This window comes from Ornithorhynchus anatinus, chromosome 8 (genome assembly GCF_004115215.2).
Source record: "Ornithorhynchus anatinus isolate Pmale09 chromosome 8, mOrnAna1.pri.v4, whole genome shotgun sequence".
NCBI classification, from domain to species: domain Eukaryota; kingdom Metazoa; phylum Chordata; class Mammalia; order Monotremata; family Ornithorhynchidae; genus Ornithorhynchus; species Ornithorhynchus anatinus.
Window position 1 is genome coordinate 19,329,608 of NC_041735.1, and position 13,751 is coordinate 19,343,358.

The window sequence follows — 13,751 nt, forward strand, 5'->3', positions numbered from 1 at the left end:
GATGATAAGGGCAAAACAAGCAGAAATGGCTCTGACTGTACCCTGAGGGACTTAGGCTGGAAAACGTCCTGACAGCAATAGTTGGGAAACACTGGAATGAGTAGCCAAGGGAGGTTATACAGTCTCCTGTAAAAGAGGTTGTTAAAAATCAGATCCTCATTTCACCATGATGAATTAGTATAGTCATGATGTCTGGAGGCAGAGGGTTGGACTTGGTGACCTTTCAAAGTCATTTTCATTTTAAACATTCTGGGATTGGATGGCAGCTGCTTTTTATGACTGCCAGGTTTCTCCACTCTGACTGGTTAAATACATTCTGCATTTTTCCTCTGCTATTCTGAGGCACTTCCCTCTCTGCCTGAAGATTTTTCTCAAGCATTTCTTAAAGAAAGGGGTCTTCTTGGAAGCAGTGGGGCTTTGTGGCAAGGTCATGGGAGTGGGAGTCAGGATATTGGCTTCAAGTACCCACTGGGCCACTTGCTTACAGTGTGACTTTGGACAAGTCACTTAACCTCTCTATGCCTCCGCTTCCTCATCTGTACAATGGGGTAAGGTTACCTGATGTTCCTCCCTCTTAGGTTGTGTGCCCTGAGAGGGACAGTGACTGTGTCAGATCCGATTATCTTGCACCTACCCCAGCACAACGCTCGGCACGTAATCAGCTCCTAGTAAACACTATCATTAGCAGTAGTGTAGTAGAAGAATCAATTAATGATATTCACTGAGTGTTTACTGTGTGCAGAGCACGGTAATAAGCGTTTGGCAGAGTACGATACTGCCCACAAGAAACTTACAGTCTAGAGGTGCTTGAGGTCTTAATAGTAATAGTCACAGTAGTTGTAGTAATTATCACAGGCGATCTGTGACTGTAGGAAATAATAAAGGTATCTGTTAAGGGCTTACTCTCTGCCGAGGGCTGGGGTAGATACAAGATAATCAGGTTGAACACAGTACATGACGCAAATGGGGCTCACAGTCTAAGTGGGCGGGAGAACAGGTATTGAAATCCCCTTCTACAGATGACAAAACTGAGGCACGGAGAAGTGAACTGACTCGGCCAATGTCACGCAGCAGGCAAGTGGCAAAGTCAGGCTTTAGAACCCAGGTCAGAACCCAGGTCTTCTGACCCACCAGGCTGGTGTTCTTTCTGCTAGGCAATGTCGCAGTTTAGTGTCAGGAGGGTAAATGAATATGACTCAGTGATCGGACAGTCCTTCCCTGGCCTCCACCAAATCCGCCCTGGCCTCTCACCTTGATGTGTCTGCTGTGGAGGCTGTTTGTAGTCTCACAGCTGCTGATCTTTTCTCCACGTGTCCACCTCTGACTCAACAGCTCACCCCGGAACTCATTTTCTGAGGGTTAAGAAAAATACAGTGTCAAGAAAGGAAAAGAAACCACGGAGCCCTCTGGCTCATTACTCAACAGGTTTGGTGGTAGAAATCTGTTCTTTGTTCCTTTTCCCTCCCAATTTGGGCTGGAATTCCTGAAACGAGACAGACACAGAGAAGAATTGGACCCAAACAGGAATCCCCATAATTGGCCCATAACATTTCTCTCTCTGAGCAGAGTGATGTGCACCACAGAGACTGCAGTGAGAAGATCAGTCAGATCATCCTTCTGGCCAACGAGGCCTTCTGAATGCAGTTCTGAACTTTTAGCCACTCTGGGCTGGCTCTTAGCAACTAGCCTTCTGTAGGTGGGGGCAGGCATCTAAGAAGGAGAAACGAGACGAGCCGGCCAAGCGTGTGAGCCTGTGGCCACCTATCTGGGCAGCTGCCTGGCCATTTTGGAATCAGGAAGGGCCAGTTCTCTTCCACGTGGTAAGAGAACTGAAACACAGTGCGGAAAAAGGGACTTGTTCCAAGTTCTACTGTTCTGGGTTTGACCGTATGTTCCCTGCCTTACACAGGAGTTTCTGAATACCTTTATTTATACTCTCTCATCTCCTTCTCCCTTCCCATCTTTGCTATCTATGCTTCTGCCTCTCTCCAGGGCAAAGCATCCAGTTAATATTTAATTCTTCACATAAATTCACACATCTAAGCAGAGGATGAGCCCGTCAGCTGGACATGACAAAGAAATGCATTGTATACCTATTCCCTGCACGTCACTCCACGTTTCCATGACAACTGTCTTTTTACAACAGCAGCATTTCAAAAGAAGGTCATTAAGTAACCCACAATAAAAATAGGAAACGAATACTCCTGAATTTTATTCTTTATTCTTCAAATATCTTACTCTCTGTTTGGAACTGGATTCGGTCTCCAGAGAGTACAGAGATAGGTGTATCGTAGCTCTTTCCAGTTTATCCGCTGCACGTTATTTTTGTATCATATTTGAGATGTAATGTTTCCTTCCCCACCACCTCCCTCACTTGTCCCCTATTCAGCTCGGGGCAAGGTCCTTCACCACCTTCAGTCACGACATTCTGTAACGAATCCCATACGTAAGAAAAATTCTCGAGCTTTATTGAAAACATGCAAATCGAATGCTAAGACACTGCAAATTTAGTGGGCAAGAAAATTTATTAGGAATGCAGGTGATCATTAAATCTTGAGGATAAGAGAAGGCATGTAGTCTTTTTGAAGCCAAATAAGCAACGGTATGTTCCTGATCTGGTAGGCATTGCCAGAAGTTGTCCAACCTGATTCTTTAATACAATAAGTTGAAAATCAGGAACCACATCTTAATTCTATACTAAAGTGTGATTGTTGAAATATCCAAATCGAGAACCCAGGCAACATTAGAAAACTCTCCTAATTTCCCACAGCATTTATATATCTTTACATATTATAAATTACTTATTTATTTATATTAATATCTATCTCTCCCTCTAGACTGTATACTCATTATGGTCAGGGAAGGTGTCTATTTCTGTTGTATTGTACTCTTCCAAGCATTTAGTACAGTGCTCTACACATAGCAAGTGCTCAATAAATACGACTGATTGACTGACTGATTCCCAGTGCTTTTACTTTCAGCATCTGAAAGATGGAATAATAAATAAGGAGATAGAATTACCTTGAGGATGGGGGCTTGGGGTGGGGGAATTCTGCACCCTCATTGGTATGAAGTCCGAGAAGAGCGACCACTGGTTTGAAGCCAGTGAGAAATGATTCTCTAGGTGGACGGAGGAAGTTTTGGAAAGAGGGGAAAGAGAAAGCGAGAGAGAGACTGTGACAGAATCTGAAAGAGAGTGGGAAATATTCTTATTCCCTTCTCTGGAGAGAATGAGAGTCAATACAATATGTGAACTGGCCAGTGAATTTTATTGAGCGCTTACATTATGCAGAGTACGGTATTAAGGGCTTGGGAGGGTGCAATATCACTGATAGGCACAATCCCCACCCCACAAGGAACTTTTTCAATCCCCAATAAAATCACCCTACAAATGCCCACCCACATTTAAATAGTTTTAAATGATTATAACAATAATAACCATAATAATGGTATTTGTTAAGCAGGTACTATGTGGCAAGCACTATTCTAAGCCCTGGGGTAGGTACGAGTCAATCAGGTTGGACATAGTCCCTGTCCCACATGGGGCTCGTGGTTTTAATCCCCATTTTACAGATGAGGGAACTGAGAAGAGAAGTTAAGAGGCGTGCCCAAAGTCACACAGCAGACAAGTGGTGGAGTCACCATTACAACCCAGGTCCTTCTGACTCCCAGTCCCATGTTCTATCCACTAGGCCATGGCAAATATGTGTGTATTTTTTGGGAAAAAAAAAAAACTTGATTGACTGCAGCTCAGACTACAGCAAGAGAAGAAGGAGATCCTGGTTCACTTTTCCGATTCGGCCTTCCGAATTCCACAACCAATCAGCCCCTCCAGCCGGGGATTTGGATCGTTATCCCTCTTCTACCTTGGCTCCCACATCACTTCCCATCCCTACGGACGGCCTTCCCAAGGCAACCGCAATTCTTTGAAATTCACTGCTCCTTCTCACGCCATCCCCCACCCCCAGCCCTGTTTGTTCCGGCTCTCCCTGCCGCTCCTTTCCCAGCTGGGTTCACTCGGTTCCGTCGGCCCTGGCGAGCGCTTCAATTCCCATCCTGGGACCTTGTACATCTGCTCAAGCAACGCCTTCCAGCTCTGACCAAACACTCTAAGCGGCAACCCCTCGCACCATGTGGCACTGTCGCGGCCTAAGCAGATCTGAGCAGGGATAACAGGGGGCAGGCCGTCAGACGCATGCTATCACAAGCACCGAATCACCTGGGAAATAGGACTGTGCAATTAATCAAAGCAAACAATACCCAAGATCTGAATAGCATCAAATCACGTATAGAGAGGGCACTATACCGTAACGTAACGGGAGGATAATTTCCCTATAAATTTCTTGGCAGCAATATTCAGAAATGCCATTAGAAGCTTATTGAGCCAATTGTCAGTCTCCTTCTTTCATTATGGAAAAGCCAAAGTATCTTAGTTTGGTTTTATTGCATGGTTCTTGTCACTGCCTCCATATTCTAAGCCTAGGGGCCCAGAAATACATTTCCTAGGACTTCACCGGGCTACAGTTACAGTTAGAAGCAAGTTGCTACATTTCTCCTTTCTCCGTGCCGGAGGTCGTGGGATCTAAACCCGGCTCTGCCACGTGTCCGCTGTCTGACCTTGCGCAAGTCACTTAATTTCTCTGGGCCTCAGCTACCTCATCTGTAAAATGAGGATTAAGAGTGTGAGCCTCATGTGGGACAGAGATTGTGTTCAACTTGCTTACCTAGTATCTACCCCAGAGCTTAGAAAAGTGCTTGGAACATAGTAAGCGCTTAACAAGTACCGTAATTATTACGACTCCCAAGCCCCCAGTGCTGATTTTTTTCACTCAGAAGCCTAATCACCCTGCTATAGAGTGATCATAGTAGCAGCAATAACTGTGGTATTTTATTAAGTGCTTACTATGTCCCAAGCATCGTACTAAGAGCTGGGGCAGATACAAAGTATTCAGGTCCGACACAGTCCCTGCCTCAATCAGGGTTCACATTCTAACTACGAGGGAGAACCGATTTTGAATCCCCAGTTTACAGATGAGGAAACCGGGACACAGAGAAGTGAAGTGACTCGCCCAAAGTCACACAGCTGACAAGTGGCAGCGCCAGGATTAGAACCCACGACCCCTGACTCCCAAGCCCGGGCTCTTTCCTCTAAGCCATGCTGCTTCTCAAGTACTAGTGCTAGCAGTGATGGTATTTATTTATTTAGTGCCTGCTGAGTGCAAAGCATTGTATTAAGTGCTTGGAAAAGCTGGGCAGAGGAACAAGACACTCTTCAGATAATATAAATTATTTATTGAAATTACCGTCTCCCCCTCTAGACTGTAAATTCGTTGTGGGCAGGGAATGTGTCTGCTGACTCCGTTGTACTGTACTGTCCCAAGTGCTTAGTACAGTGCTCTGCACACAGTAAGTGCTCAATAAATACCGTTGATGGATTGACTGACTCGAAGTGGAGGAAGAGGAAGACTTGAGGGTTCGCCCCACGTTGGATCTGTCTGGGCTAACTCTGCCTCCTTATGCCTGGATCTTCTTGAAGTCTTTGCTCTCAGAGAGCAGCCATCTCCTGATTTCTGTCCCACAGGTTGTTCCATCTGCTTCAGTGCTCTTCACATGGGCGATGTTTGAGGCCAAGCGTCGCCCTCTATTTAAAATGCTTAATCTGTCTTCGACCTCCAATGCTCCCTTGTTCAGTTCCTCATTCATCAGCCGCTCAGATAGCTTACGGTCTTCCATTCTCATCCCTTGTCCGACTCAGAGGAACCGTGTCGTTCCGAGCATCGTTTCAGTGCCAGGGAGCTGATAGTCTTCCAAGATCCTCATTGTGGGTAACCTTGTCCTTACGTTTGGTGTTGTATATGGTTTGAAGATGTTAATTCAGGGTGTCTTCATTAGTAGATCCAGGGTTTCGCAGCAATCTGGAAGGTTGGACGTGATAAACTGTCTTGGAGACTTTCAGTTTAGTATGGAGCGTCATACCTTACTGTTGCAACACTCCGATTTTCAGTCTTACAAAGAGCATGCTGTTCGTCTTATAACTCTTAATCTGTACATCACCGAAGGGCAGCTTGCCTAAGTAGCAGAGTCTGATGTTACATTCTGCGTTGCAGATGAAAATCTTTGGTCGTATGTAGGGTTTCCATGTTGCAAACGAGTACATGACTTCTGTTTTCTTCAGACTCGCTGGACCATAGTGTTATGTTCCGTTTGTAAAGTGACTCAATCGCCTGTCTGTCTTCCTGTGTATCTCAGAGCACAGACATCTGCATAGGGCAGTTTTTAAACCAGTGCCTAAAGAATGTTTGTAAATGCTGGGCCGGAAAAATTTCCCACTGGATCGGAATGAATACTGGTTCCAGTTTCCATATCGTTCTTGGCATCCTCAAGAACGGCAGCATAGAATAGGTTGAAGATGACTTGACCTACCACAGCCCTGTTCCACTCTGACAGCAACAGGGAAAGGGTTAGATAGGGTTCCTTCAACTCTGACTTGATCAACCATCCCCTATTGGAGTAACCTCAAAACTTGGATAATTTCTCAGATCAGGCATATCTATTTGGAAATTTCCAGAACCCTGATCTGCAGATGGTGTGAAAATATACATACACACACACACACACACACACACACACACAAATATACAGGACACTCTCCATGCCCTCCTATCCAAGTAAGCATTTGAGGGACTGATGGGAGGACATTAGTGTAGAAATGATTGGTTTAGGCTAAGCCCTGAGGGATTCTGTCATTCTGGCACGATTCCCATTAAAGACGAGACATTGGTGAGACCATGGATTAAAAAATTGATTTTCTAGCTCTTGGAGGTTCAGTGTAAGGAAGCTGGAAACCCTGGATCTCATTCCCAAATCTGGATCTCACGACATCTGGACCCAGGGCCTTCATCTCCACCTGTGATTTTATAAGGGCAGGAAATGTCCAGGGATCACCCTTGGCAATCTCTTTCATTCTGATATTTTCCATTTCTATCAGCAGGGTATCCCAGCCATCAGGGGATCAGTCCTCACTTTCTTATTCTTTCAGTTTCAACCAGAGAGTAAAAGATGTTGAGAGTGTCAAATAGCAGTGATACATCTTTTTTCCCAAAGGGACTTGGCTCCTAGGTCTTTCACATACCTCTTTCTCCTTCTTCCCAGTGTTTTGACATGGGAGGTCAGTATAGCACGGTAATTACAGGTTATTCACCTGTATTACAGATTCCCTGAAGGTACCATCCACGCCAGATTATATCACACATGATCTGACAAGAAACTGTGTTCCCTTCCACACTTTCCTTATTGTTACCATTTCTATTCATCCCAAAGACTATTAAAACTTTGTCTTGGCTGCATCATTTCTGCTCGGAGGATTCCCTCCCCCACACGTCAAAAGAAAGGCAAATACCATCCATAATACAACAGAAACAAGGCATGAAGGGACAAAGGAAACCTCTTCTTCTACGGGTCGGCCCTCCCTCCTTCCCCACCTCATAGGGAAATCCAGCCCAATAAAGCAGAAGCAGTAGGAGCAGCCTTCATCCCCTTAAGTGCACCGGGAGGTCAGCCAGAACCCCAAAGAGGCTGAGGCAGTGTACACTCTGCTCCTCTGCCTCTCACCTCCTCACCGTCTCCCGTTCACGCCTATCCCGCCGTCGGCCCCTGGCCCACATCCTCCCGCTGCCCTGGAACGCCCTCCCTCCTCACCTCCGCCAAACTAACTCTCTTCCCCTCTTCAAAGCCCGACTGAGAGCTCACCTCCCCCGAGAGGCCTTCCCAGCCTGAGCCCCCCTTTCTCTCTGCTCCCCCTTCTCTCTCCTCCCCCCCACCCTCTGCTCCTCTCCCCTCCCCTCAGCACTGTGTTCATTTGTATATATTATGTATTACCCTATTTATTTTCTTAATGAGGTGTACATCCCCTTGATTTTATTTATCTTGGTGAAGTTGTCTTGTTTTTGTCTTGTTCTATTTTGCTTTGCCGTCTGTCTCCCCCGTTTAGACTATGAGCCCGTCACTGGGCAGGGATTGTTTCTATCTGTTGCCGAATTGTACATTCCAAGCGCTTAGTTAGTACAGTGCTCTGCACATAGTAAGTGCTCAATAAATACTATTGAATGAATGAATGGATGAGGCTAAAGAACCAAGAAGGTCTGGGTTCTCATCTTGGCTTCACCGCTTGCCTGCTGTGTGGCCTTGGGCAAGCCACTCACTTACTTCTCCGTGCCCTCAGTTTCCTTTTATGCAAGATGGGGATTCAGTACTTGCCCTCTCTCGTATGTAGGCTGTACGTCCCATGTGTAACAGGGATTACATCCAACCTGATTATCTTGTATCTAACCTGGCACTTCATTCGGTGATAGGCACATAGTTAAGTGCTTAACAAATACTATTATTATTATTAATAATAAGATGTACAGGTGACACAGCAGCACTTTGGATTCAGATTTGCTATTCCCAAATTCAGAAAGGTTATACTGTTTTTGAAATCATATCTCTTCTGGTAAGCCTTTGCTGATCCGTGTCTAATCTTTCCATCCCATTTCCCCCTCCATTACCACTTCAACTTTTTATTAAAAATCGTATTTGTTAAGTACCTACTATGTGCCAGGCACTGTGCTAAGCTCTGGGGTAAATACAAGCTAATCAGGTTGGAAACAGTGCATGTTCCTAGTGACGCTCACAGTGTTAATCCCCATTTTACAGATGCAGTAACTGAGGCACAGAGAAATGAAGTGACTTGCCCAAAGTCACACAGCAGACAAGTGGCAGGGCCGGGATTAGAACCCACATCCTCTGACTCCCAAGCCCGTGCTCTTGCCACTAGGTCACGATGCTATTGATTAACTGATCAATCTGTTATATTGTTAGATAGTACTCTCCCAAGCGCCCAGTACATTGCTCTGCACAGAGTAAGGGCTCAATAAATATGATTGATAGATTCATTCATTTATTCATTCATTCATTCATTCAATCATATTTATTGAGCACTTACTATATGCAGAGCACTGTACTAAGCATTTGGGAGAGTACAATTCAACAATAAACAGACACATTTTCTGCCCAGAATGAGCTTCCAGTCTGAAAAGTGGGGCGACAGACATCAATATAAATAAATTACAGATATGTACATACGTGCTGTGGGGCTGGGAGGGGAGAAGAACAAAGAGAGCAAGTGAAGTTGACGCAGAAGGGAATGGAAGAAGAAGAAAGGGGGTATTTAGTCAGGGAAGGCCTCCAGGAGGAGATACGCCTTCAATAGGGCTATGAAGCAAGGGAGACTAATTGTCTTTCGGATCTGAGGAGGGAGGGCGCTCCAGGCCAGAGGCAGGATGTGGGCGAAGGGTCGATGAGATAGGAGAGATCAAGTCACAGTTAGAAGGTTAGCAGTAGATGAGCGAAGTGTGTGAACTGTGTTGTAGTAGGAGAGTAGGGAGAGGTGGTGGGAGGGGGGCAAAGGGATGGCATGGTTTAAAGTTAATAGTGAGGAGTTTTTGTTTGATATGGTGATGAATGGGCAAACACTCGAGTTACCCATCAATAAGAGGTGGGAGAGCAAACTGCTCAAGTCACTGAGTAAGGAAAGCCCAGAGTAAGAACATAATTGTCAAACAACGTAAATGCTCTGTGATGTAGGTAATTGCCCCGTGAGCCATCGTCTGCAAATCAGTTGACTTGATCGCTTCCAGATGACGAGAGATAGTATTCGATTCATCCCCAATCTACGAAACCGATTCATCGTTTCCAAAACCTGGTCTGGCTCCCTTCCTATGGGGAAATTTTCATTTCTCCAGGCCATGACGGCCCGATGGGCCAGCGAGGAAACAGGGAAGAGACACCAGCAAAATGTTGGTCAACCACTCAGACACCGAGGGGGGTTCCCGAAATTCAAGCTTCGCTCTGTGGAGTTTCCGGGTCTTGGTATTAGTGGATCATTCTCACCTTCCTTTGAAGGTGGATGTCTTCTGCGACAAAAGGTGGGACATAGCAGGTGCTTAAGTTCCACAGATATTATTAGTATTGTTAACATTACTAGTGGGAATTCGGGTTTAAGTACCTACTACAGCCCTTGACTTTGGGGGCAGTTCAAGAAGAAGTCATAGCAGTGAAACTCTGCAGGAGAAAAAAATCACTCTGGGATTCATTCTGACCGCTTGTCATTCCCTTCTGCCTTATTGTCCTCATCCTCCAAAGCAGCACCCCAGCCCAATAATGAAGATATAAAATCATGAACCAAAGAAACCATCAACTGAAATACAGAAAGAGGCTATTCTCTTTGCACACAAGGAGACTGGAGCGGAAGACGGGAGTGGGTGATTTATAAAAACCGGAATAATATAAACATTGGCAACTGAATAGCTGCCAGAATCCATGTCAGAATGTGTCAACAATAGTCGCCGGCCACAGCTGAGACTTTAGGGTTCCAGGGATGGGGGTGATACTTGGCCGCCAATTCTTTCTGATAATTAACAGAGCTTTGTGTCTTTATGTTATGTTTGTATGTGGAGCAGCTACCAGCCAGGGACACAATACAGAGTAGCAGTTAACTGCGCTATTATTTTTCTTCCTCGGAAAATATGCACTATGTATCTGTGGGCCAATTCTGCTGTCCTTACTCATGCAAACCACCCATTGACTTCAATAATTTCTCACATATAATGGGCTTCCGACAATTGTTTCTTTATCTCTTTGTGTCTCTTTTTTCCTTCGCCTCTCTGCGCTGCACATCTATATCGAAAAGGCAGGTCTTCTGATCGCAGCATAAACTTGCATCTTGCCTTTTAAAGAAAGAAAAAAAAATCTGTCCTACTTTTCATCACAATCTCTCTCTTCCACTTCTCATCGCTACTCAGGTCTAAATAAATCCCCCAGCATGGTGGAGGAGAAAAGGATTAGAATTTTTAAAAAGAGGAAACTGAGAATAAAAAGGAAGTGTGGGAATAGCACATGTCTTAAAAAACTTAAGAGCTGCTATTTTGCCCGTTGAGTGTCTCCTCTGACCAAGGAGAGGTAAAGTCCTGGAGACGCAGGCCCTGGAATCATCACATCGCACTGTCCACGTTGCTTTGCTACTTTAAAAGAATTCTAAAAATGAAACTGTCGAGTGATTAAACTTAAAGCCGTTTTAGATTTTAGGGTATTTTCAGTTGATAAGGAAACTGATGGAAGAAAAGTATTCTCCCTCCTACTAAAGCTGTGAGCCCTGTGTGGGACAGGAACCTTGTCTGACCTGATTATCTCGTGTCTACCCTGGAGCTCAGTACAGTGCTTAATACAAAATAAGGGCTTAATAAATACCAAAATTACTCTCAGTGGCCTACACAGTTCCATTCTCACCCATCCCTGATAGAGAAGCAGCATGATCTAGTGGAAAGAGAACAGACCTGCCGCGTCGGACCTTAAAGTTCTTTGTGCCTCAGTTTCCCCACCTGTAAAACGTGGATTATCTGTCCTCCTTAGACCCCTTGAGCCCCAAGAGGGAGAGGGATTGTGTCTCATCTGATTGTCTTGCATCTGCCCCCCTGCTTAGCACATAATAAGCAGTAACAAATACCATTATCATCATGTTCCCACTGGGACCAGGAGATCCACCTCGCAGGATCTCCTCCTCGCAGGATCCCCCTCCCAACTAGGGGGACTGGGATGCAGTCTTTTCAAAGTGCAGGTGTGATCTTCGTCCTCATTATTCAGTTTCGGGAAGAACTGGAATTTGAAGCCGGGATGACCGATTCCCAGAACAGTGCTCTTTTCACCGGACCAACAACAGGTCTCTACAAGACGTTACAACTCTCTGAAGGTTCAAGCAGTTGAACAGAGCAGGGCCTCAATCAAATCAATGATATTTAGTAAGCGCTACCTGTTTGCAGAGCAGTGTAATAATAATAATGATAACGGTGGTATTTGTTAAGCGCTTACTATGTGCCAAGCACTGTTCTGAACGCTGGGGGAGACACAAGGTAATCAGGTTATCCCACATGGGGCTCACAGTCTTAATCCCCATTTTTACAGATGAGGGAACTGAGGCACAGAGAAGTTAAGTGACTTACCCCAAATCACCCAGCTAAGTGGCGGAGCCTGAATTAGAACCCATGACCTCTGACTCCCAAGCCCGGGCTCTTTCCACTGGGCCACGCTGCTAAGCACTTGGAAGAGTACAGTACAAGAGAGTTGGCAGCTCGCAGCCTAGACGTAAAGATAAGCTTTAAATTCCAGATAGGGGAAATGGAAGAGTATAAGGATGTGTACATAAGTGCTTCCACTTCCAGAATGGATGAGGGAGAGCGCAGTATAGCAGATATTAGATCAGGTATTGCCTGCACTAGATCAGGTTATTTGGATACATTGCCTTTCTGTGGAAGGATGATTGAGTTTTCAAAGTGCCACAGAATAAGTGCTAGGAAGGTTGTTTAAATGAGATAGGAGTGAAACTGGCAGCTCTGGATGCTGAGCCAAGTCTCAGGAGTTCCTACATCTCAGCAGATCATCAGGGGTTTCCCAAGTCCACTCCGCACCAAATGGGAAGATAGTGATTATCGGATTGACTTTGGTTATCTAGATCGTTTCCGACAAAATACCTTTGAATATTTGCTCTATTTGTCTCCTCCGTGTAAATAATTTTTATGGGTGGCCCCCTTGTTAAACTGTAAACTCCTTCAAGTGAGAGCACTTTTACAACTACTTTACTCCCTTAATCAGTGGTATTTACTGAGTGCTTATTGTTTGCAGAGCATTATGCTAAGTGCTGGTGAGTCTATTTGTGATTTTCTTATCTTCTTTATCAGATTGAAAGCTCTATGAGGGTAGAAGATGAGTCTATATGCAAATGTGTTTTATCAGTGTGGGGCCCCAAAGAAATTCCTATTGACTGACTGCCTACAGGGAGAGTCCACAGTCAGTAAATTTCCTTCATAGATTGTGAGCCCCTCGAAAGGCTATTGTCTAATTCACAATGGCATACTCTTTACCACTGTTTTGTACAGTGCTCTGCACAAAGTAAATGCCTTATAAATAACCATTATTACTATTACTAAGTGGAAAGCACAGTATAATTGAGTTGGTAGACTCAGTCCTTGCCACAGTTAACTTAAGATCTACAGTTTATAGTCTTAAGGATAGGGAAGCAGCATGATGAAAGAGCCCGGTCCTGGGTTCATTCATTCATTCAATAGTATTTATTGAGCGCATACTATGTGCAGACCACTGTACTAAGCGCTTGGAATGAACAAGTGGGCAACAGATAGAGACAGTCTCTGCCGTTTGACGGGCTTACGGTCTAATCGGGGGAGACGGACAGACGAGAACAATGGCGATAAATGGAGTCGAGGGGAAGAACATCTCGTAAAAACAATGGCAACTAAAGAGAATCGAGGCGATGTACATTTCATTAACGAAATAGATAGGGTAATGAAAATATATACAGTTGAGCGGACGAGTACAGTGCCGAGGAGATGGGAAGGGAGAGGGGGAGGAGCAGAGGGAAATGGGGGGAAAAGAGGGTTCAGCTGCGGAGAGGTGAAGGGGGGGTGGTAGAGGGAGAAGGGGAGCTCAGTCTGGGAAGGCCTCTTGGAGGAGGTGAGTTTTAAGTAGGGTTTTGAAGAGGGGAATCCATCACTTGCTTTCTGTGTGACCGTGGGCAAGTCGCTTAACTTCTCTGTGCCCCAGTTCCCTTATTCATTCAATAGTATTTATTGAGCGCTTACTATGTGCAGAGCACTGTACTAAGCGCTTGGAATGAACAATTCTGCAACAGATAGAGACAATCC

The 13,751-nt window shown here is 45.1% G+C and overlaps 1 protein-coding gene across 2 annotated transcripts in view; it reads right to left on the reverse strand.

The window, feature by feature from the left end:
- MYT1 (myelin transcription factor 1) overlaps positions 1-13,751 on the reverse strand; it is a 125,896-nt gene that overhangs the window by 80,047 nt on the left and 32,098 nt on the right. For both annotated transcript variants that reach the window (XM_039912926.1, XM_029071098.2), the window contains exon 2: positions 1,252-1,352. The gene's annotated coding sequence lies outside the window, so the exon portion shown is untranslated. The remainder of the gene's footprint in view (positions 1-1,251; positions 1,353-13,751) is intronic.